The 26,661-nt window shown below is 36.8% G+C and overlaps 1 long non-coding RNA gene across 6 annotated transcripts in view; it reads right to left on the reverse strand.

Annotated features, from left to right (window-relative positions):
• Positions 1-1,121: 1,121 nt before the first annotated feature.
• The window catches only part of LOC119701757, a 47,442-nt gene continuing 21,902 nt past the window's right edge, over positions 1,122-26,661 (reverse strand). Inside the window, exons 1-8 of one of the 6 annotated variants that reach the window (XR_005257171.1) lie at positions 16,762-16,771; positions 15,653-15,702; positions 13,671-13,716; positions 9,586-9,668; positions 6,292-6,377; positions 4,585-4,710; positions 3,370-3,485; positions 1,122-1,423 (exon numbers count right to left, since the gene is read on the reverse strand). This is a non-coding gene — a long non-coding RNA (uncharacterized LOC119701757). Of the gene's footprint in view, positions 1,424-3,369; positions 3,486-4,584; positions 4,711-6,291; positions 6,378-9,585; positions 9,669-13,670; positions 13,717-15,652; positions 15,703-16,761; positions 16,788-26,661 lie in introns of those variants that run through there. The other 5 variants (XR_005257169.1, XR_005257167.1, XR_005257168.1 and 2 more) reach the window with 5 other exon arrangements.

The following is a 26,661-nucleotide window of genomic DNA, read 5'->3' on the forward strand; positions in this document are numbered from 1 at the left end:
CACTAAACCATGTCCCCAAGTGCCACATCATGGTTTTGAATTATCTACAGGCATCATGACTGCACCAGTTCCCTGTTTCAGCCCGTAGCAATACTTTCAATTAATTATTTTTTCCTAATATCCTATCTAAACTCCTCTGGGTCAGCTTGAGGCTGTTTCTCATAGTTTGAATGATGGGGCAGAGCGGTCCCTCAGCAGATTTATGGTGCCACAACCCTGGGAGAGTGGCTGCTATGCCAGAGGGTCGTGCAGGACCTTGATCACCTGGAGGAATGGCCTGGCAGGAACATCCCCAAGCTCAACAAAGTGTCAAGTCCTGCACCTGGAGAGCCAGGCACCAGCAGGGAATTGGGACTGGAACTGTGACCAGCTGGAATGCAGGTTGGTGGGACAGGGCTTGGGGGACACCAGGCTGAACATGAGCCACCAGTGTGCCTTGGCAGCACAGCAGGTTAATCGTGTCCTGGCTGCATCAGGAGGATTGCTGCCAGCAGGAGCAGCCACAGCTACAGAAATGAGGGGATCCTCTGCTCTCCTCAGCCTTCAAGAGGCCAGGGGACTGCTGTGCCCAGGGCTGGCCTCCCCAGTCATCAGAGAGATGTGGAGCTACTGAGAAAGCCCAACCAAGGGCCTGGAGCCTCTCTCCTGAAGAAAGGCTGGAACTGTTCAGCTACACTAAAATTACAGAAAACTAAATTTTACAGTGCTAGATTACATATCATTTGCTCTTGTCTCTCTCTTTGCAGCTTCTGGAACATCCTGTGCACCTAAACCCAATGGACAGATTTCACAGGACTGTGTTTCTGGCTAAGTGAAATACAGCATGCTGCTAAAGCCCTATTCATAGTGCTTGGGCTTTTCTGGTTTTTTCTTAGCTGACAAATGATGTATTACATGTATGTATTCTTCCAACTTCATACTCATATCAGCTCTGTATTAATATTCCACATAAAGTCAAGTTAAAGGTTTTCAAGTGTACTGCAGGAGTAGAACAATAGATTTATTTTTTTTTTACTCCATGTTAACTGAAAGATCAGAGATAATATTTTTTTACTATCACTAATAATTGTGAAACATAAAAACTACAGTTTCTTTTGCAACATAATTTAACAAACCCTGGAGACAGTTTCCTGGATCCAACTTGCAGTTATAAAAGCTCAGATTACCTGGTGCTTCTACCACTGACAATTACAAAGCCCTTAAAATGGCTCCACAGGTGAGTACGGCCTCATGGCACTGAGCTGCTTAAATTCTAGTTGTAGCACCTCAAAGTCCTGTACACATTGTCAAGGTAAGGCTCTAAAGAAAACAAAACTAGAAAAAACCCTCTAGGCTACAATATTACACCAAAGGCTCACGGTCTGTCACAAACCTCCCTGGTTCTGTTGTCCTGGGGAGTTGTCCTTGGGAGCCACTGTATCACCTGCAATGATTTAAAAACTACATGTCATTCACTTTAATTTCCACCCCCATGTTGTCATTTTCATGGTTAGTACATTTCTTTTCTCTTTGAAGATGCTTCGTTATTTTCTTGTTGGATTAGTCACTCCTGTTGGAGTGACTAAAACCAATGACTAAGAGCACAGATTATTCTAAAAATAAGAAAATACAACACTAATTACCAGGCAAGAAATTAATGTTTAGAGATTTTTCACTCTTCCTTTTTACACACTTAACACTTTCCCAGCTTCAACAAATCTAAATGTACCCAGCCAGTTCTGGAATATTTACTTCCAAGAAAAAATGGATGGACAAGTGTGGGAATAATCATTGTAAAAACTGTCAATGTTCTCTTAAAGGCAAATGGAACTACAGTAATCAGAAGATGTAGAAATCTGCGATTTTGCAGTAAGCACATTTATTTACTTCGAGTTTTGCTTTATGTAACGTAGGATAACGTTCAACAGAACATACCACACATTTCCTGGAAATAAATCAATCTCTATATTTATATTGAGAAGGCTAATATCCTCAAGCTCTTTCAGGGCCTACAGATACATCCCACAAATTTGATACCTTGCCTAATAGGAAGGTTTACCACAATAATGCAAAGGATTACAACAACAGCACAGTTTAGGCTGCTGTTTTTCAGCTAGAGTGATGGTGTTGTGCATTAGTAGTTTAGGCAGTTTAAAGAACCACCACGGTGTTGTTCTTTAAATTTATATCTAACATCCACTTGCCACCAAACTGAACCACCAGCAAAGGTACTGGCAAATGGAGCTTGCATAGAAATTTGTGAAAGCTCAAACTAACAGAGTTAGCAGCGTTTACTTTGCTATTTACTGAAGAGATAAAGCTCACAAAAGAAAATTGATTACACAATCAATGTAAAATAACTCACAGGGAGACCAGAAAAATAAAAGTGCAAAGGGTAAGAGAGACCCTTTGAGCCATGAGGGTCAGACTGGGTGCCCTTGCCAAACTTGATCAAGAGATTATGTTGAAAGGATTTAGCACCACTTAATCATTGACTAATTTAACACTCACCAGTGAGCTCTGGGCAGCAGAGGAGCACAGGAGCCCCAGGGATGTCAAAGGCTGTCCAGACCTCTGCTTATAGGGCTGCAAGGTGCACCTGTCAGTCTTCGGGTTCATTCATTTAGAGACTAATTAGTATTAGTATGTAGTAGGCTAAGCACAGGTAGAAGACAGGTAGAAGAATTTTTAAAGAAAGGCCTTATGAAGTCAGGCCTGGCTTTGCAAAATTGCCAAAGCTGCCCTGTCACCTCTTCCACATGCAGCTACCTAGCAGTTTGCACATTCCCATGTGAAGCTATTTTGAGAATGAGAACTTGGTTAACACAACAACCTACTCTGAGGGTGAAAAGCAAATGCACCTGCAACAACAAGGGGTTTGTCCCATGAGAACCAGTAGAAAAAATATGTAAACAATCCAAGAATAGAGAGATCTGATAGACAAATAAAATGCGATTCACTAACCAATGAATTAGGTGGCAAGAAAACTACTAACCAGGGGGAGCCAAACATGAGGTCTGTGAAAACTGTGTGAAAAGGAGTTATGTGAATAAAAAAACAGCTTTCCTGCATGAAGAAAGTGGAGTCCTGGCTGATTTATTCCATTAATTCAGGCAGTAATGTGATGTCCCAGGGGCATTGGGGATCACCAAACACCCCTTGTGCTGCTCCTTGCTCAGAACGGACAGGGATAACCCTGACTCAGCTGTGCTGGAGTTTCAGGAAAGGTCCAGGGAACAGCAAAACTCCTAAATCAAAGGATCCCTGGATTCCTGGGATTTTAGGGTGGCCAAGGAGAAAGGGGGGAAGGAGGGGCCAGGGGAGAGCAATGCACCAGCAGTGGTTAGTGTATGTTCTTGTAAGATTACTTTTCTACTTAGCTTTACTTACTTTTCTCCTTTTACTTCAGTGTAAGATTACTTTTCTACTTAATGTTAGGTCAATCAGGGCTGGATCCAAGCTAAGTGGCAAGATTAGGCAAAGATTTGGTGCAATCAGAGCTGAGCCTGTAACAGCAGAGAGATCATTAGTACATCCTGACTGAAGGAAAAAACTCAGAGTGGACAGTTGTTTGGATAGTGGATGGATTTCACTGCTGTTCCATTACTATTTTTCTTAGAAATATACAGACACTTTTTGATGAATTTATTCTTAATGTAATTATCAATTATTTAATCCAATTAATGGTATATGTTGTATAATAAAAAGTAATTAATATGCTTTTCCTCTTATGTTTATTCCCCCAAAACAAAGCTAAATTAATATTGTAATAGTGCTTCAGGCATCACTTAGATCACTTAGAAATTAGAACTCTGCAGCATCATTTGCTGTATAAAAGCAGGAATGATGCTGATCTTAGAGTAGAGACAGCAAGATGAAAATGAGCAGCAAAACTAAATAGTGAGAAAAAGATGGCAATCTAACAGGCAGTACACCAAACACTTTCTGTACCTGATCCTTACAATTCCACATATCAGTCACAGGAAAAATACAAGGGCAAGAAAAATTAACTGGTTTGACTGAATAGGACCCAGAACTTGGTCCCAGCTGGGAGAATTGAGGTCAAATTTGAGGTCTTTGTCAGAGACAAAGAAATCTGTCAGTACAGTAAATGTAGTAGAACTACCTTACACAATTGTTTCTTTAACAAGATCCAATTTCATCTAATGCAAATGATGAGGTAGAAATGATAGCAGCAGAAACTATTACTGTTGAATACCATCTAATAAACCTAAAACATAACATTATCATATTCCACTATTTGTCCTCTGAGTGAAGGACTAAGAAGTCATATTGAATTAATCTTATTAATCTGATTTTTACCCTTGCTGCTTGCACATCAGGTAAGCACAGCTGGAAAAGTGTGAACATGTATTGATACTGCAGTATCAATATTGATATATTTGCCCCACCAGTCTGGTGCAGTTACCTTCTTATTCAAACAGTTCATAAAATTACATGGCCTCTAAAGCCAATTCAAGTTTTATTTACTATTGGCTGCTATTCCACATGTCATGTTTCCATTTTAACTAGTGTTTAGTCACTTTTTTTGGGGGGGGACACTTTAATTATTCATATTGTTGCTGTTACTCTTCATTTTCTTACCTCATTTCTGCTTCCAGTAAATTGTTCTTATCTCAACATGAGATTTTTTTCCCTTTTGAATTCTCCTCTTTGGCCACCTTTGGGTGGAAGGGAGGGGAGAATGGGAAGCTTGTGGTCCTGGAGTCTCTGTGAGGGTGTTACCAAAAATCAGTAAAAGAAAAAAAAAACTCCTTTACCCTAATTTAGGGTGCAATTGTTTTACTGTACATTGGGAATTAGATCCAACATTTGGGACACCTTTTCCTTTTTGCCACTGGCATCATTCCAATTTTTAGGTCAATACCATATTTTTAGTGGAGTAGGCATGAAATCCTGGAGAGCAATGTTGTTGACTGGGATTGATTTGGATTGCAGACAACAATTGGTGACACGACGATTTTAACTTTTTTTGTCCAGTTTCATGTGCACCCCTAGAGGGATGAAAAGGCAAAGGAAAGCACAAGAAATAAATCTGTGTTGACACTTATTGCCATGGCAACCAATTATGTTTTCATTGCTATGAATTGGATTTTGGGAAGTAAAACAAGATATCAAATTGCAAAACGTTGAAGTGCTAATCCCACACACTCTCTTCCAGTACAGATGGAAAACTTCTGTATCTAGCAAATTCAAACAACAATGAAAAACTAAACTTTCCCAATCCCTCTAGGAATGCATGCAGAGAAGAAACAGTTTTATTTTAGCTGAAGGAACATAATTCCTGGTCATTTTTTATAGCCTTGTTGCCTGTAACTCATCTGCAACTTCAAGACTTTTCTGTGCTCATTGGCAAGCAGGAATATGTTCAGATAAACTCACAGGAGGTAAAGAAGTGAATGAAAATTTTATTTGAAGTAGGATATTTTTCCTGAATGCTTTAAATCCTACTTTAATTTTACCTGAGAATATCTGGAAGTAAATCTGATTTTCAGCTGAGAAATGGAAATCTCATTAAAGACTATTAAAATAACATTATCTACATTATCTAATCAGTGTAAATGACACACATATTATATAAATAATATAATGTTCAAATTCAAAATCAACATAATTGATATTAGTTATCTTCATCATCAGAAATATTCCACCTGATATTTCAGAAATATTAAGTTCATCTGAAATTTCATTCACTGATATTTTCTATTGTTTGAACATCTTGGTACTTAAATTCTTTCATCTGAACTACCCTGACTCTGTCCAGTTCAATTGAAAAATGACATAAGATCATAAAGACAAAAAATAGTCAGTGATTATTGTTGCAGCACCATTTTTTCAGCTGCTGGGAAAATACAATAAATGGCAAGGTCAGGAAGGAATTGCATATCTAGAAACAAAGACATTTATGAAAGGATTTGGAATGCCAGCCAGCTCCTTCTCAAATGATTCATGCTAAATTCCTTCAGCAGCTAATGATACACAGCAGTATTAATATTGCCATTTTACAGCCAGCTCTAGGGAAAAAAATTGACTTTATTAGCTCTGCTATTTGAAAACAAATTCAGATTTTGTTTCAGGGTGGGTAGGTGAGAGATACTATAGAGTCCCTCCAAGTTCTGAAGAGTCACATTCTGCTGTGTTTACACATTTCAAATGTGATTTCTGTACAGACTTTCATTGATTCCTATGACTGCTTTTGTAGATGAAAGCAGCAAACTCAGCAGAAATAGGCCATAATCTTTCCTCACATTCTGCTCCCCTTTAAAAAATAAAGTAATTGAACAGACTTACAGCAGCATTACAGAGAACAGAATCCTTTGGGCTCTTCTCCAAGTGCATTTCAAGCCAAATACCAAAGGTTAGACATTCAGAAGTACCTGAAAGAAACATGGTAAAATATCTTCAGTGAAGACCATGTGCCTGATTTTCATTCAGCATCGTGATTGTGTTTTTCTGTATCTGTGGATCATATCTGTGATTAGTATACAAACGCTAGTGTCATGATTATTTTTTAATTTATATAAATCTGTATTTAATTATATACTTCTACCTATTTTATATGACTTATAATACATTGCTATATATTTGTTTATATATTGCCATCAATTATATCAATATATTATCAATATATTGATATAATTGATGGCAATATAAAAATATAATATATAATCTCAAATATATAATATACAAAATTAATATTATGATAAATACCTAGATAAACAACTATAATATCAGTATATAAATTTATTATTTAGACAATGCTTTCATCCAAAAAATTACACTTCTACCTCAGCTTTCTACCCATGGGAATTCACAGCATGCTGTCATTGAGGGATTTTAGTTCCTGCAGGGTAATTCACAGATACATGCATCCACTGGCAATCAAAATGTTCCATTGATCTTCCATAAATATGGAAGGAGCTATATATAGCTCATGCTATTGTGGGCATATGTTGTGCCTCCAGGAGAATGTGATTAGATGAGATACTTGGAATAATTCCATGAAACAACAAATTGAGATAATGAGTGCACTGAATAACCAAAGCCTTGCAGACATTTATGGACATGCTTAACTTCATGCACACTACTAATCCCATTTAAATCAAAATGTGCCTTTGCAGAGACATCATGGAGCTGGATGCTAAACTGGATATTTTTAGTGTGTATCAGGAGAATATCTCTGCACTCCTCAGTCCTACAACACTCGGAGACAGAAATACACTCCCTTTAAACAGAATACACTGTATTGAAATCTGGGCTGAACCACATAATGAACTCAAATCTCACAAAACTCATTCAGATACCCGGTATTTTAGATTACCCTTGCTAAATTAGACCTCTCAACATATTCTAAAGTCATAAACACAGGGACATTAATTCATAGATTTGTCAGGTTTTGCTAAAACATTCCCTATCACAGAATTGTAGAAGACATATTCATAATGAGCTGAATTTCATCTCTTCAACTTCACAATACATTTTTTTTAAATTTACTTTTTTCACTAACTGTTATCTAATTAGCAGATGTTAGCTCCATGTTTTATGAATCCTTCAGGTACCAGGAGCCAAGAGGGGCATCCTGAAGGAGCTACTTTTCATTTTCCATAGAAATAAAAAGCAAAACAATTTCAGTTCCAAACCTCAAGACACATGCTTTTCCCATGCAGAAATGACCCATCACAGAGTCATTTAGTGAATGGAAGGCTTATTCTGTTTAGAGAATTAGAAGTGTTGCAGGCTATGTACAAAACTGAAAATAAGAATATTCTTTTACTTCCATGGGATTCTTATCTGGAGGAAATCAGCCCTAAGATCTGTGGAGTGAGGAAAAGATGGACATTCCTTTTTTCTGTTTCTTCATTATCACAGTGAAATGACAGCTTATTCAGCTTTTAGGGGTGAAACTCTAACAATCCTATGGCCATAGAATTGTTTCTGTTGAAAAGGACCTTACAGACCATACAGTTCCAACCCCCTGTCATGGGCAGGGACTCCTTCACTGTCCCAGGCTGCCCAGAGCCCCTCCCAGCCTGGGATGGGACAGCCATAGCCCCTCTGGGCAATGTGTGCAGAGCCTCCCCCTCTACAGGGAAGGATTTTCTCCGAATATCTCATGTGCACCTACTGTCCTTCAGTGTGAAGCCATTCCCCTGGTCCTGTCACCGCATGCCCGATAAAAAGTCCTTTTCCATCTCTCTCGTTGGCTGCTTTTAGGCACAGTTAGGTCACCCCAAAGCCTTCTCTTTTCCATACTGAGCAATCCCAATTCTCTCACTCTTTCCTTGACCATGAGGTGCTCCATCCCTCTAATCTTGGTGGACTCACTCCAACAAATCCCTGTCCTTCCTGTGCTGGGAGCCCGGAGCTGGGTGCAGAGCTCCAGCTGGGATCTCTGCAGAGCAGAGGGGCAGGATCCCCTCCTCATCCTCTGCTCACCCTGCTCTGGCTGCAGCCCAAACCCTGTTGCCTTTCTGGGCTGCCAGTGCACACTGCTAATGATTTATTCTGGTTTTGATACATTGAAATGATCCTAGCAATGATCCTGGAAAAAGCCATGTGGCATTCATATTTTCTGAAAAATCCCTTGGCCCAGGATTTTTTTCCTGGGAAGCTGAGAAGCCTCAGAGAAAAAGGAAAACAAATTCTTATCTCATTTGCCTCTCCTGTGTTGTGCTCACATGTGGAATGTGTTTGGAGATTGTTTATCCGACAGGTGATTGTTTCATTGGTTTCATGTGAATTGTTTTGACTCTTTGGCCAATCAGGGCCAAGCTGTGTCGAGGCTCTGGAGAGAGTCACCAGTTTTCATTATTATCTTTTGAGCCTTCTGTTAAGTATCCTTTCTGTATTCTTTAGTATAGTTTAGTATAGCATTCTTTAATATAATCTAGTATCCTAAAATAATAAATTAGCCTTCTGAGAACATGGAGTCAGATTCATCATTCCTTCCTGCCATGAGGCACCCTGCAAATACAATAAAGCCATACAATAATCTTTCAATAACTGTATAAAGTATATATACAATTGTACAGAGTATAAAACATTTCTATAAAGTATGCATCCAGGATAAAGCCATACCATGACTCTTTCAATAATTGTATAAATTATATAACATTTGTATAAAGTATGTATCCAGGATAAAGCCATACCTAGAATCTTTCAATAACTGTATAAAGTATATATATAATTGTATAAATTATGTAATATTTTTGTGAAGTATGTATCCAAGATAAAGCCATACCTTGAATCTTTCAATAATTGTATAAACTATATATTATATATAAAGTACACATGTGTAATGTATATAATATTTTTATAAAGTATAAAATATTTTTGTCAAGTATGTACTCAGGACAAAGCCATACCTTGAATCTTTCAATAGTTGTATAAAGTATATATACAATTATATATATAATTATAAAGTATATATTATATATAAAGTATAAAGTATATATTATATATAAAGTATATCTGAATAAAGTATATAATATTTGTATAAAGTATAAAATATTTGTGTAGAGTATATAATATTTGTATAAACTATATAATATTTTAGTAAAGTATGTGTCCAGGATAAAGCCATACCTTGAACCTCCAATAATTACTCTGCCAGCTCTTTACAAACTGCAAGAAGCTGCTCCTCATCCCCTCTCTCAGAGGGGTCATGTCTGAAAAAGCATAGACAATGACACAAATGGGCAGGAGAATGTTTTTACAGACATCGCTAAGTGAAGGCTGTTTTTTTTTTCTATAAATGACAAAGTACAGTTGCAGACGAATGACCTTTAGCAACTAAAATTGTGTCAATAATATCTACATCAATTCAGTGTCCTAACTAAACCTCTGAGTCAATATCTTCTGTGTCAAGATGTAATTTCTGAAAGTAATTTAAAATAAAAGCTCTCATTTTTAATGTAAAGCATCACATTGTTTTAAAGACAAGTTTCAGAGGAGAAATAAATAGTAATATTTTTATTACATAAATGGAAATTTAGCTACTGTGACTGGAAGGAATTTTTTGGCTGAAGGAATAATTTTTCAGTCAGGTCTAAAAGTGTGCCCATTAATTATCCGCCCTGTTTTCAGCGAATACCAATAAAAATGATCAAAGGAAGCATATAACAAACAGATCAAGATAAATGTGTAGAGAAAGCAATATTGGGGTCTGAGGGTTTTTTAACAATGCAACAAATGGAAAAGGTAGAAAACTTGAAAATGACTGATTTTGTTTTGCAAAGGTCAATAATTTGATAAAAATCAAGCTGAAACTGTACATTTGTGTAAATATCCATGAATTTGATAACAACATTGCTGTAAATCATTAAGATTCACATTTTAAGATTTAAACTCAAATTAATTTTAATCTATTGGAGATTCAGTGTGACCTAATGTAAATCTCATTATCCATCTGCCTGCAGAAGCAACCTTACAGCTTCATTTGAAGCATCTACTTCTATATACTACCAACAAGCAGAAAACTGTTGGAAAATCTTTTCTTGATATAATTTATAAAATATTTTCAAAATTTTTGTAATTCCACAGGACAGATAAAAATTTTTAAGAACTGTGCTTTTGCATAAGTATTAAATAATATTTTCATTATATAAATAATAATATAAATAATATTCCAACCGATAAAATAATATTTCAGCTAATATTCTAATATTTGTTGAAATATACAGTTTGAAGTTGAAAAAAAAACCTGGAGTAGATAGCAAATACACTTAAACAGAAGAGTTTAGTTATTGTAGAAAAATTAATTCTCTTGCAAGGGAAGACATCATCATACAAGGTGAATTGGAAAATAACAGTGTTTCATGATGTGCTGCCATTTCTTCAGCAGGTTGTAAAAGGCTACACATGAATAAATTTATATTACTAGATCTTTCTCTTTAGATTTCAGAATAGGAAAGTGTGTGAGATACAATGAATGGTACAGTTCAAAATATATCTCTCTCTTTTGTGATTTGGTGTTCCATAAGTCTTTATCAAAACTCTAAACGTATTTTAAAGATGGACCAAAAAATGAGTCAGCCTGTGATCAAGTGAGCTGGAAGAAAAAGCAGTGACAGCTGCCTTGGGTTAACCAGCAGAAGTGAGGTACATTCAACAACAGCTCTAAAGAGTCATCTGAAATGTTTACCTCAAAAGCTTGATTAACCTTTCCAGCTTTCTTAGGAATAGCAATAAGAGTTTGTTATAAATCTTTCCTTGATTTATTCCGGTAAGCACCAGAACAAGAAATCTTTGATTACAAAACTTCCCTAAAGACTGATTTTTTAAATAATGCTATTTAATGCAGCTGATGATTTTCATTAACCACCTTATTGCAAACATCTTAGGTTTGTCATTGTGAACACAATGTTTAAGTCTCCAATAAATCAGCATCTGCAGAGAGCCCCTTACTATGAAAAATGGTGCAGGCTTTAGTTATGAGGGTCTATTTATTTCAATCACTATCTGCCACAGGCTTGTGGCTTTGTCAAAGTGTGACAGTTTCTTCAGGCTCTGCAACAGAAATCTAATGGAAAACACAAGGGCAGTTCAATGACTGAATCAGAACTCAGCTTCATTGCACAAAACCATCAAATAATTTTTAGACATCTCACCTTCACCACTTAAATACACTGAATTTAGTAGTCGGCTGCAAAGTGCTGTTGACCTTGCAGAAAACCTGTTGTGGCGCACAGACTGCTTAGCTCAGAGAGGAGCTGTGCGCCTCCATGTCTTTCCAAAAAAGCCCAAAGAAGGTAAATATCTCAAAGAAGGTAAATAAAGGTTCATAGAAGAACCCGCAACAGAAGGTTCATAAATCTGAGCAGCTAAACACAGTCGCTGCTGTTATCACCACATCCAACATTTTGATTCAAGTAACTCAACTGTTTTACCCAAACTCCAGAGCCACTTCTAACAGCAAGGTATTTTCACCGGGAATAATTCACTAAAGCTTCACTTTAGTGAGCTGAAACAGAGTTGTGTCTATGTTAACCTCTGCAGAGCACTGCCGAGAAAGCACTCTCTGAAACTGGAATTTTCTCCACAGCCACAGGACCCTATATGAAATTGCAGTAATTTCAAAAGGCACCAATTATATATACGGGGTACTAAGGTGGTGGACAGGTAGAGACACAGGATTTACACAGTTTTACAGGATTTACATGACATGGTTTATGTCGTGGCATTCATCACAGAACTTGAATTGTATCCACCTTCATTTTGTCTTTTCGCTCCAAGCCACAAATCCCCAAATTTTGCAGGTAGCAGGAAAATTTTCTAGTGTAGGAATTCTAGGAATTTTTCTAGTGTACTTTATAGGTTACAAAATAATACCTTTGTTCAACAGAACCCTTTTCTTGGAGAGATTTATATTGCATTAGTGAGGGTTTCAAAAGAGGCTCTGTAGCCAGCATTTGGTTTTATGCTTGCTTTAACCTCTTACACATGAAAAGGTGGCAGACTGGAGGATAGCAATTACAGCTGAAAATTTGAGTCTAATATTTGGAACCTGAACAAATTAAAGGTCAGTGACTATTCAACTTGGTGACTACGAGCCCACCCACCCTATTCCAGCAACAACCTAACCTTTCATATCATCTGACCACTCTTCTGGTTGAATAAACCAATTGCTCTTTACTCTTGCAAAAGGTATTTCGTAACTTACCGGGTGTTGAAATAATCAATCTTATCCACATTGCCATTGATTAAAAAGCAGCTTGAATTTTCCCCTGTGGTGTGTTTACAGAATAAGGACTTTTCACAGTAATAAAGGAGGTTCATTCCAAAGCATTTTTTGTAGAAGAAGGATTTTTCATAGTAATAGAGGACATTAATTTGAAAGCATTATTTTTGTACAATAAGGATTTTTCATAATAATGAAGGATGTGAATTCCAAAGTGGTGTGCAACCACTTTAATATTAGTTACGGAAAAATGTAACTCAGATTTTTACACAAGAATGGGTCCTGTGATTTCTTGAAAATTTCCCATTGTTTAGTATCTGGAAATTCTTATAAAACTCTGCTAAATTCAATTTTTTTGTTTTTGTTTTGTTTGGATTTTTTTTTTTTTGTTTGGCTTGTTTGGGTTTTGGGAGTTTTTGGTTTGATTTGTTTGGGTTTTGGAGGTTTTTGGTTTGATTTTAATGCTGACTGGTTTTTTTTTCCAAACAAGTCAGTAGTAGTAGCGGTCTGATCCAACTTGAGTGACACTACTGCTGTAGTCAAGATCAGAAGGGGCTCCTCTTCAAGTTTTGCTACTTATTTGCCTTTCACAGCACTGCAGATATTTTCCAGTAATATAATTTTTTTCCAGCTTAATATTTTGCAAAGTAAATATGCTATAAGTAGCATCATTGCTCTGGGCCTGATATATATTCTGCTGGTTTTGTTTTTCAGATTGTTACAAGGCCAGAAAACAGATATTTTCCAGATATTTTTCAGATATTTTATTCAAATATTTTTCTCTTTTCTTCTTCCATAAGAATATCCAGTCTGGATTTATTAAAAAAAAATTCAAGAAACTTGGAACATGTCAAAATTGATTGAAAAGAAATATATATTATTAATTCCAAAGTGCTTTTCCAACAGATCTGTTAAGATTTTCTGTTTGAAAAATTGAGAAACATAGGGAAAAATAAAAAAAAAAATTTAAAATAAAAAATTCTGTTCTTACCAGTGTTGCTAAGCAGCTCTGCTCAAACAAGCATTCTCTGAGAGAGCTGATAAAAGAGAAAATGGAAAGAGAAGGCATTTGAATGCACTTAAGGTACTTTCCCTTTCAACTTTGAACTACAGATGGACAAAATTTAGTCTAAATCTCATCTCAAAATGAACTTTAAATAAAAATGTATTTGCAATTTGGGTACAATAAAATACTAAAATACTTTCTCATCACCAATTTAATCTCGCAGCTTGATAGACTGCCCTGTTCTATACACAGATAATGAATTATCCCTGCTGGAGAGGGCTGGACATTTGCCAGCACCCTAATAAATAGGTCAGGAAAAGGTAGGAGGAGACAGAGCAGTGGTTGCACAATCCTTGGTGGTTTAAATAGTGATAATGGGAAAAGACACATCAGTAGGGAAGAGAAAGGCCTGGGTCCTTCCTTTGGGGTATATCTTAAACTGTTAGCAATCTTCTCTGTTTCAGAACTGAATTGTCATGCTCTAATTGCCAGTTAACTTAATAGAATTGTACAGATCTCTTCAGATTGTTTCTCTGAAAAATGTCGTCAAGATTTTCACCTCAAAATCGAGATCATATTCAATTTACATCTATTTCACCAGTGCAAAAGGTACTTAAGGTTTGTGCAATGATTCATTTATTCCAACTGTTACATGTTTCTTTCATTAGCTGTCCTTTGGTATGTAAACCATGCAATTCTTTAGGGGCTGACACTGTTCTAGCCTGCCAGAGAATTTCCACTGACATTAATGAGAGGCAGATCTGTGAATTTCTGACAGAATAGGCTTAGCATGAAGATTGCTCATTTGGGATTAAGTTGGCCTTATATTTCAGTATTCTTGGCCTGCAGAAGCAGCTTTTTGTAATGCCAGCCTGTTAAAGTGTTACTATTTACCGTGGCAGGAAGGTTTCCAGCTGAAATGATTCCATGGCTATAGGATTGTTACAGTTTCACCCCTAAAAGCTGAATAAGCTGTCATTTCACTGTGATAATGAAGAAACAGAAAAAAGGAATGTCAGTCTTTTCCTCACTCCACAGATCTTAGGGTTGATTTCCTCCAGATAAGAATCCCATGGAAGTAGAAAGAGTATTCTCCTTATTTTCAGTTTTGTACATAGCCTGCAACATTTCTAATTCTCTAAACAGAATAAGCCTTCCATTCACTAAATGACTGTGCATGCATGGGAAAAGCATGTGTCTTGGGGTTTGGAACCGAAATCCTGTTTTATTTCTGTGGAAATACACATAAAATACATAATATATATTTATTTAATATAGAATTATACATAATATAGAATTATAGTTACATATAGTGATACTATCAATAATTATATAAATATAAATTGAAATAAATAATTAAATAAATATAGATATATTTTTAAAAATTTCTATGGAAAATGAAAAGTAGTTCCTCCAGATAGCAGGCTGCTTCTCTTGGCTCCACATAAAACACAGAGAGCTTAATTTGCTAATTAGTGAAATTAGATCTTAATTCGCTAAAATATAGTGAAAAAAGTAAACTTAAAAAAATATAAAATATTGTGGAATTGACGAGGATGAAATTCAGGATGTTAGGATTACACCTTGGGTAGAAACTACAGAATTGAAGATGGAAATGCAAGCAAAGGTTAGCATTCAGCTATCCCCTTTCATCAGGCATTTTTTCCTGAGATCAGAGATTTCTCACCACCACTCTCAGTAGTTACACTTGCTGTCTAATCTCAGTTCTGGTGTAATGAATTTTAGGCTCCTTTTAGCTTCTGGGAGGTAACATTCATAAAACAGTGAATCGAATTTTAACAAAATTTCCCTTATTACTTCTTATGTTTACTGTAATCCTTGAAAGCTGCAGAAATAGCTGCTTTCCCTCTTTTCGCTGACTCTAAATGGAAAAAGAGGCTTTACCAGGTTTTATGCAAACACACAAACCAAGAGGCACAAAGTAAATGAAGAAGAAAACCCCTCACTTTATCAGTGGCAGTGTGCATCCCTGATTCTCCAAGATTCCACAGCAAACCTACAGATTAAAGAAGCAGAAGAAAATTAGGATGGTAGAGAGAAGTGTTGAGAGCTCAGCTCACCATTCCCCCTCATATTCTGCTCCTCCACGACAGGTAGCATAGAAAGGATGAAGACATTTTCTTAACTTAGAAAAAAAAAAATCATAATAGATAGATTTATATATGCATATATAAATTCATATATATATATATATATTTCTATATATATAAAATGAATCACTTGGATGTATGTGTATATAATGCTTTCTCTCTCCCCAGTATATTTATTTTTATATATATGCTTGGACATGCAGGCACAAACAAGGGCACACTTCAGGGGAGTTAACACTTTGATTTGGCTGTTGATGTTTTCTGAGCAGCAATAGAGCTGCACAGTTGAGTCCCAAATCCTTCTTTACCAGTCTATCTTATTCAACTTGTTCTTATGTTCCAGAAGTTTTCAAAAAATTGTGGTCATGTTAAACAGCCAAGGCATTGTCTTGGCTGCTAATATTTTTCCTCTATTTTCAGCTGAGGAAAAAAAAACCAAAAAAAAAAAAGCCAGTTGAGAATGATGTAATTCTGAATCAGTCCTGTCCTTTAATTTGTGAAGATTTTAGGGTCATTCTCAAACAATTTGGTTCTCTGGTGATTTATTGGAGTCTGAGCTTTTTGGTCAAATACCCCTACAATAGATACCTGTTTAAAACCACCAATTAACAGCAATTAGTATAACAATACCACAGGTCCTAATTATTTCCTTGCAAGTGCTTTGTGAAAAATTCCTTGGCAAGTAGTGCAAAGACAGTACAATTCATTACTTTTCACTGCAGAAATCAGAAAATATGAATGAGGATATGAATACATTATTTAGCCAGATGGCTTTTCCTGGTATTACTTTTTAATTTAAAATGAATTCTGATCTTACTATTCTTTCAATAACCTGGTATTAAATATTGGGAACCTTTCCATTGCTCACCAGTGCTTTTAAAAACCTGATGGGTTCATTGAAAATGTTCTCCCCTCTCAAAAAGCTGAGTAGTTACTTCCATCAGCAAATAAAAGTCTCCCCATACCTTTGTGCCTCTCCTGTGCACAGAATCTCTCACCAGGCCAGGCTACCCAGACCTCTCAGCACCTTTTTTATTGTGCCACCCAAATGTCATTCCCAGCTATTTTAATCCTGGGCCACATGAAATATTTGTGACTATTTTAGATAGTAAGTAGGGCAGGTTATTTTCTGCAGAAGTAGTATTTACTGTGCATGTGGGCGGGTGGTTGTTTTTGTTCCTTGATTTATTCCACAGATCAGGCGTGTTGGGTCTTTCAGCCTGGGAAATGTGGCACAGGAATTTCCACATCCTCACAAGTGACAGCACGCTGATCATCCCCAGCTGGCAGTGACAGCTGGGAGAGGTCATTCAAGAGTTAAAGATCAAGAAAGTGGTCTGAAACATCAATCTGGAAACAGTTTTTTGGAGTGAAGCTTGTTAGAGGATGTGACATCCCATTTTGCAAAATTGCAAGCTGATGGGTAATACTCAAAACAATTTCCTAACAGAAAAATGATTGCAGAAATTTAAGGTGGGAACAGCAGCAATCTGGTATCTAAAGCTGACGGAAAGCTGTTTTCATACAAGCTGCAATTTTAAATTAGTCAGATTTGATAGGCTATTACCAGCACAAACAAACAGAGAAAAAAAAATACCCAAAACCTTACCAAAACAGACCAGTTGTTTCAGATATTTTTCTCAGTATTCCTTCATATTCACCAGATTGACTGGCCAAGCATAATCACCCTGAGGGACTCAGCTATGCTTGACAAATCAGAGATGGTATGGCTCTGCTTGTATACTCTTGAAGCATGAACTCACTCTCATATTCACATTCTTGTTTTCTGGATTTCGTTTTTCAAATTGATTTAAAATTTTTATTACATTTGTTTATTTCAGTTTTTCATTTATTGTTTATTATTCTCAAATGTGGAATAATATTAATGTTTATTGAACCTGAAAATACCCCTATAATCAACACTTTTGTTATCCCTTCAAATTATAGCAGAGACTTACAGAAAGGGAATTGGAACAAATACCAAGAGACTTTTAAAGCAAAACATGTTCTGACTGACTAGATCAGTGTAGAAAACACCAAGGAAATTACTTCCCTTCAATGTACAGTCCTGGCCTACTACTCTACATGTTCAATAAAAACAAATGAACATCCCAATTGCACTTCAAGGAAACATCTACAAAGGTTTACATGGATAATGCAAAACATCTGGCAATGAATTCTGAAACAGCCTCTGTACACTTCTGAGTCTACTGAAATATGGTAAAAAAATACTTGTTTTAATAAAAGAAGCAAGTAACACAGGCTTCTTGTGCTGAAAATATTCTTACTATTCCAGCTTTTTGCAAAGAACCTAAAGACTGCTCAAAATGACTATACATATAATATTAATTATGTATTATATATATACTGTATATTATATAAAATTAATACAATATATCATTCTGTATTGATAATTAATATTATATATTAATGTACTATATTATATAATTTTTGTTGACATGGAGGTCAGAGAATTGTTGATTAAAAGGACTAAACTACTTCCTGTGATGTGCTGTGATCTGACAATGCCTGTATGTTTTATTTTATATATATTTTTTATATTTATATAAAATAAAACATACAGGCATTGTCAGATCTCACCCTTCTCAGCAGGGAGACTTTAAGTAAGCTCAACTTGCCTTTGAATCTTTCCCCCCAAAGGTCCCTGAACAAAGTTAAATTTACTATTAACAGCCATATTTTCCACAACTTTCAGGTCTTTCACTTCTCTTTCCTGCATCCTTTGTAATGCTTTGCTTTAATTTTTGGTGTCTGGAGCTAGAGGTGGAATTCCAATAACACTCTTGTCACTGCAGGGATAATACAGATGAAGCATTTTCTCCCCGCTTCCAAAGGATATTTCTCTAATAATTTAAGGATTACAGCTGTTGGTTTTAATATCACTCTGCAGAACATATTGACAGCTCCTGACAGTTTCATTCTGAGTTTTTTTTTCCATGAATGCAGGATATCCAAAACCAAATTATGCAACATAAAAAATACATTAGGAATGTTTTTTTCCTGATATTACAGATACAAGGCTTTGGGTTCCAATGCATTCACTCTCTTAATGAGTTTTCCTCATGCATAACAGCAAAATAAATAATTCTTTGCTGCTTATGGCTCATGAAAAGAAGGAAAATGGAACAGATTCAAGGCCATAAAACCTGCTCCCAGAAAGGACTAATGCAAGTCATACATCCTGAGTGGCCTCTCCATCTCCATAATGAATAAACCAAAGAATTCTCAAAGAACCAATTTGGCCTTGACAATTTCAAGTGAACAAGTCCAGTCTTTGTGACAAGTTCAGTCATCAGTCATGCTTCACCAGTGTCACTGCCTGAAAATATGTCCCACACCAAGCCTTGACTGTATTTTTCTCATCTGCTGTTTGCAGCACCAGAGCATCAGAAACGCCCTTCAAGTTTCCCCTTTCCATCATGATTACTCATGTACCATAACAGACACATATGACAAATCTCTGTAGCAGCAAATTTCCGCTAGAAAATGCCCTACAGGTTTGCTCTGAGCTCTGGAGATTGGTGAGTTTGCACAAGGTAAAGGGCAAAAAGCCTGCAAACCAAGCATGGATTCTTTCCATGAGCATGAGGCTCCAGACCCCTTCAGAAAACCTATTCAGCATCAATCTGCAGCAAGCTGGATTTAGGAAACATCTGAGAGACACCAAGATTATATGGAAAATGAACTTGGTGGATTCCTACATATATTATTCATGCCTTGCAGCCTTCCCAAACCAGCAAGAACCTCGAGATGCTCTAAGCAGAGGCATCTTGAAGACCCATCCCCAGTTTTTCATAGTGTTTAAAAGGAGATAACAATGGGACTGGCTTCCTACATTTTTACTATAAAACCAGGGAGCCCAAATCCTTGGATTTTCAATTAGAATCCCAGCTTTGGGATTTCAGACAGCCAACAGCAACAATAACACTAATAGCTTCAATTGCTTCCCTCTGTTCCAGAGGCCTTGAGAGAATATTTGTTTAAGAAATAACATATATTTGGTTTCCATAACAACATTTTCTACATGGCAATAAGTATAAAAACAAATTAACCCTGTTGTTCCTGGTGTTCTCTAGCAGCCAGTTCTGTCCTCAGACAGAACTTTTAATTAGCACTTAAAGAATAAGCTGATTTTTCATGTGTCACACATTGGGATTTTGGGGGCTTTTTTAATCCTCAGAGTATGGCTTTTCTGGATTTATTATTTTCTTTTTTTTTCCCCCATAGAGATCTGACTTCAATACATCTCCCTTACCTACATCCTGCTGGGTATTTAAAAATATCTTCCCACACGTAACAAGCAACTTGTTGCATTTCTTTTAATTCTTGTATACTACCTTAAGGGTCATATACTGTTTAAATATGCCTTTAAATTATCAACAATTACTTGCTCTACAATATACTTCATTCCAATGTTACATTTAGGAAGGTCTGGCACAGCATCCAGGCTGTCAAATGGTTCTGATGAGATCCTAAGCTCATTTTTAGAATATTAAATGTACTGCATTTCCTGCAAGCACCAGACAGAATTCCTAGTTCAGATATTTCTTACTGAAAGAGAACTGGGTTAACAGAAGGTGGTGTGCAGTTGGTGTCAAAAGAATGACGTGTTCAGAAAAAAGGGGAAAAAAAAGAAGAAAAAAGTAATGACTTTTCCTATTCTAGGCTTGCTTTAAAGCGAGACAGTGTTTCTTTCTTCTATATCCTGTAGAGATCTTATATACACCTCTGTGTGTGTGTGTGTGTATATATATATATATGTGTGTGTGTGTGTGTATACACCTTATATATCCTGTAAAAATCTATATTTATCTTTTATATCCTGTATATAACATCATAACATCTAAGGCTTGGGATCTGTTGTTGAAGTTCCACACACAGTCGTGGCAAGGACACTGATTTATACTTTTCAAAGTCTGATTCAATATCCCAGGTATTTTAGAACCACAATGGGCTCCACCAGCAGCCTCCTGCAATAGGGTCCTGCCTCTTTTTACCCACTGACTTCCAAATCTTTCCCAGTAGGGGAAAGATGGATGGCAAAATACATCATTACTGTGATGCTATATTGATATTTGTAGAGGAAAGTAAGCAAAGAAGCCATAAAACCATCTCTACTTTCAATTTTCTAGTCAAGACTCACAGAAACTGATGATAATAAAAAAGCAGTTCCTTAGTTTAGTTTCTTAGAAATAGCACATGATTTTACAGGTGGTTGTTGTGGATGTTTACCTTGTTTTGAATTTGTGCCCTGTTTAATGTCTGCTTTTATAGAATATGTTCAGCTACAGCATAAGTGTGCCTCCCACGAGTGGAGCACTTTAAGATCCTGCCACCTGTGGATTCTATTCTCATTTGTGAAAGTACTGCTGCATGAGAACAGTTTGCACATGTAGAGGGGGAATAAAAAAAATTAAATTCATGGTCACTGAAATTGAAACCTTCCAAAAATCCATGTCCAAGAAAGCTGCTAGCATCCACTCATGAAGGGATCAAATGCATCAAGTGTACATTAAAAAACCACATGTGTACTCTCAAGGAGAGTGAAATGAAATTCAGATTCTGGTTTTAATGGCTGCCCCTTCATAAAGTGAGCATTTACCTTGTCAGTCAAGAATAGCACTAAATTGCATAAGAATTGCAATTTCACCAGTCAATGATTTCTAAAGGCTGCAGAGACCAAATAAAAGATAAACCATAGAAGCTCCAAATCTGTTGACTGTGCTGTATTAAACCAGTTAACAACCCAATTCACTGCTGAAAACATCTCAACTCAAGCTCTTTGCAATTCTGAACAGAAAATATTCCCTTTGTTCAAGTGAATATTTCCATTAGTTTTCCTGTGGTCCTCCCTAGCATTTAATTTTCCTACTGGTTCAGTATCTATTTCTGTCCTATTTAATACTTATAATGGAAATTTCACTGTTCTCAAGTGCCATATATATATATGTATATATATAAAAACACGCTTTTTTTTTTAATATGTGTGTATACATATATATGTGTGTGTGTGTGTGTGTGTACAGACACACATGGTTCTTATGGAAAAATTGCTAAATTCTGCTAAATCTAAATCTGCTGCTGCTGTAAACCAGAAAGGGGAAAAACACAAAGCAGTTCCCTAAAGCGACCAGTGAATGCCATTATTCACAAAGGGCAGTGAAGCAATTATAGCAAAAAGGAAGAAAAAGATGAAGCAGAAAAAATATGCTTTTGTACTTTAGAAAGCGTAAAAGTACGTGTTGCTCAGCCCCTGCTCCCCAGAGCACACCTGCCACTTTTCTATCCTATTTCTAGCAATAGTTCAGATCCACTTGCACAGAAAAAAATCAAGGGAGTATGTTACATATAAAGCATTCATATTTTTGTAATTTTTACTTCAGCATGCATGCCTACCTGTGCACAAAACAGAACTAACCAAAGACATTTCTCCAGGTGGCAGGGAGAACAACCTCAGGGTAAAACCTCTTTCCTAGGGTACAGCTGTTGACATGAGGCAGTAGGTGTCAGATTTGTCTTTTTGAAATGTAATGCCATTTGTAAATAATTTTAATTATCTGTAGAAACAATCCCCTATATGGTGTGTGCATGGGGATTGTTTTCAGTCAAAATCATTGTAAATAACTGAAATTATCTGTAGAAACAATCCCCTATATGGTATGTGCATGGGGATTGTTTTAAGTCAAAATCATTGTATGATTTCCTGGAGTGCTAAAAATAAGGCAGATTTCACAGAGCACAGCTTTCCTCTTTACTTTTTCCTTTTAAAACAGCTGTTCACCATATAACCCTAGGAGCTACTAACACTTTGAAGGCAAGGAAAGACAAATCCATCCTTCAGTGCCTCTGCAGACAAACTGCAATAAGCCCTTGTCTCGTAATCCATCAGGCATAACTGGCTCCAAGCTTGCAGAGGGATGAAGCATTACCTGGAAGTTGTCCTACAGAGCATTCATTATACCATTGAAATCAGGAATAGGAATCAAAACAGATCATTTTTCTGGGAAGCACATGAGGCAGATAAGTTTGCCTTCATGACCCAGGTCTGGACAAAAATCATGAATGAATTTCTGTATTTTGTTATTCTTCATTACATAAAGGGCCACAACTTAATGGGAAGCAACACATTTTCTCCTACCACCTTCTTCTCTTCCAAAACAGCTTGTGCAACACCAAGAGAGCAGAGGATGGTGAAAGATGCACCCTTTAGCACAGCAGCCCAAAGCCTCAATTCAAAGACTCCAGAGAAGGGCAGGTGCTTCAGCAGCTGCTGGTGAGCACAGGAGCTTTGTCAGGCAGGCTGAAATAACCCAAGGATCCAAGCACGAAAGCTTTCTGCTCTACCTGCAGCTCAGCAAGGCTGACAGGGGTTTTATGCCTTTTACTTCTGGGGGAAGGATTCTCCATCCTTAACACTCTGTTAATATTACTGCTTAACCAAAGTCAAATTAAAACTCCTTCCAGTAGCTATAATATAGGTACTTTGTGCAAAATGCAACAGAAAATTCTTATTTTGGGAGAATGCATACACATTTAAATGCCTTAAACACATTTAAGAGAATGTGCTGCCCTTCCCAGACAGAATTTTTCCAGATTTCTCTGCAATTCTTTCCAGTCTCAGAGTTTCAAGGACTCCTGTTCATATAGGAAAATTTAGAGCATTTCCATTCAAATAAAGCTTAGCATTAGCATATTCAGTCCTCAGCCTGAAAATGAGGTTGCCAGGGGATTACAGTGTGCTATTCCAAGAGAAAAATAAAACAGTAAATCCACATACTGTAGGTTGCTAACTAGAATCAGCTGTAACCATAAAGATCTAGTCAAAAAAAATGGCTTTTCTTAATGAGAAAATAAGAAAAATAAGAATTTTTTGTGTTTTAAGAGCAGGTATTACTAACTCAACAACACAGGTATTACTTTTAAAAGGCAGGAAGCATAGTACTTTTATAAAATTCTGTTAACAAGTTCCCCATGGGACATTTATTTTGATCCTGGGTGCACCAGTGCCTTTCTCAGTCACATTTTTCTGCTCATTCTATTTTCTATTCTTGCAGCTGGGTGTGCACTGGACCTCCAGAACCACAAAGAACTCCAAAGGAGTAATTTCTGTGAATGAATGCTTCTCCCACAGTTCACTCATGAGCACTGCATCCATTCATCACTGAAAAGCTGAAACTTTCAATACAGAAGAAAAATATAATCTCCTCCATCCCTCCACTGGATTAACACCAGTCTTCAAAAAAAAAAAAAAAAAAGGTTGGAACAAAAAGATTGAAAACAACTGCCATATGATGGAATTAAGAGATCATTATATTTACAGTCATGAGAATTTTTCCCTTTTTTAAAAAAATTAGTCTCTTAACATGGGACATCACCATTTTTTCTCTGAACATGTCTAGGAGTCATTCTTAAAGTATCCTAGCAAGAAGAACACAGCAAAAAAGAGGGTAAAACCTCAGTCAATCCTAAATTAACCTGATTTTTAGCAGATATTCCCTCAGTTTAATTACAGGATGAGTCATGTTTAACTATCCTTCTAGGTTACAAATGGATTTTGACTTCCTCAGATTTTATTCTGTGTACATAAATAACATGTGTGAACATTTAAAACTCTCACAAAAATATTTTTTCACTATAAAGCTACTGATAAGACACATAGTCCCAAAATGAGAACAACGTTTGTTTGGATTTCTGAAACAAAGGAGATAGGTTATTACTATGTAATGTGTTTTGCTTTTCAGAATAGAAACATAAATCAGATTATTTTAGATAATACTACAAGAAAAACTTGTCTTAGTGCATTAGGACCTGGACTGAAATCATCTTAAAGAGTCATTTGAAACTAATTGATATGAAGAAACTGTTGTTAGTGGATTTCAGTATGCAGCCTTTCTTTCCAGGGGTCTATGGACTATTTAAAGAAGGGATCCATAAAATATTAATTATGAAAAATAGTGTAGTGTAAGGACAAAATATTTGGGTTTACTGGCATTAAAATCTGGCAAAGGAAGAAACACTTTACACTGTTGCCTTCCCTCAGACGAAACAAAACTTTCACATATGGGCTTAAGAAATTACTAAAAAAGGAATAAAAAATTAAAATGCAGTTTCCTTCCTCTCTAAAGAAAACCAAGGGTTTACTTCATAGCCAGGAGATTATGAATTGTATGGAGACTGATAGTGGGAGGCAGAGTCCTTTATTTTTTTAAGCTGTGTTCTAGAAAATTAAATGCAGGCCTTTTTGCACTGCTTGAAGGTGATGCTTTCCTGCTATGAAACAGGGAAGTCACTAAAATAAAATGATTGTCAAGTTCCAACCTAATGCTCTAGGCAGAGAAAGGGGAGGAAAAATCCTGCCTATATTTGTGAATTGAGCTATAATTTGTCTACCTGTGATATTTTAAACTTTGATACTTGTAGATATTACAAGTAAATGAATTTACTCTCTCAATTTACACTAATCAAATACACATACCTATTGTTTAGACACAAAAGTGAAACGTATCATTTATGAGGTTTAGAGTCATAGGCTGAGCTGAACTTACAGTTACATTCCTATCACACTAGTGATGCCTCAGGTTTCAACTTTTATATATTTTCAGATTCTGTGCTGCTTTAGTGTGCACTTCTGAGCTTCATATGAGGGGATGGTGAGCTCTCTGCACAGAGCAGGGAGACAAAACAATTCCTGCTCCAGCTGGGCACCAAGGACAAATGATCCAAATCTCAGCCCAAGAGCACAAACACTGTGGGCTGGAGAGAGAAAAACAAGCAGGATGGGAGTGCCTGGGCTAAAGCTGGAATGGGACAATGAACTGCAAGGTGCAAATGGAGCAGAACTGATCCAAGGGAGAGACCCCGGGAGCGCTCGTGCATTTTGGGACCATTTGGGTTCATCTTGGGTGCAGCCCTGGCTGGGCTCTGGTGCTGCCCAAGGTGGATCCATGGAGGAGATCCTTTGAATAAATCCCTGCTTTATTGTTTAGCTCTGTCCAGCCTCTGCTCTAGGGCAGCCTGCACAAGGGATCACAAGTACAAATACTCTGATAGGAAGCAGAGTGCTAGATGGGCTGGTTCTCATCCTGCAGCAGAGTGCAGGTGCCCCCTACTGCACATTCTTCTACTTTTTTCTCCCTAAACAGCCCCACATTTTCTGCACCCAACACAACTCTCTGAGTTACAGTGACTCTTTACCTGAATGGGAAATATCATAAAATAACCTGACCATGTTTCCTGGCAGAGCCAAGATTAATGAGTTACAATTTTAGCAGTACTACTCATTTGGGCCTTTTGGCTTTCATTTTTTTAATGAGGTAACCTTCTATCTTTGCACCTTCATTTCCATCCTATGAATTAATCATAAAGTGTTACCCATACAAACGCTCTCAGTGTTTTTCTAGTTTAGATGCAATTTCAAGGCTCATTATTATATTCAGTCACCAAGAAATCACTTCTGCATCACAGCTGTATTCCACCTACAACAGCGAGCAAGAGTTCTGTTGAAGACAACTGCAGAAGTGTAGGTATTTCATGTCAAGAAACATTATGAATTGTGTTGATCTGTTCATAAGGCAAAAAAGAATGAGAGGCTGAGCATTTTAATAACCTGCTAATGTCACCAACTGAGTAAATTTTGACAGGAAATGCATCTTGGTCTTATGTTACTGGCATTAGGCTGCATTTTCCCTGCAGTATTCTAGTAACTTACTGCAGTTTGTGCAGTATTCTGGTAACATGCTGTTCCTACAGGTGCTGAGTGGGAAGATTACAGTGGGGGATGTGATGGATCACTCTCTGTGGAAGCACAGAGATCCGTTTGCCTGTCTGACAGCCCTGGAGTCTTA

Source organism: Motacilla alba, chromosome 5 (genome assembly GCF_015832195.1).
Source record: "Motacilla alba alba isolate MOTALB_02 chromosome 5, Motacilla_alba_V1.0_pri, whole genome shotgun sequence".
Lineage (NCBI taxonomy): Eukaryota > Metazoa > Chordata > Aves > Passeriformes > Motacillidae > Motacilla > Motacilla alba.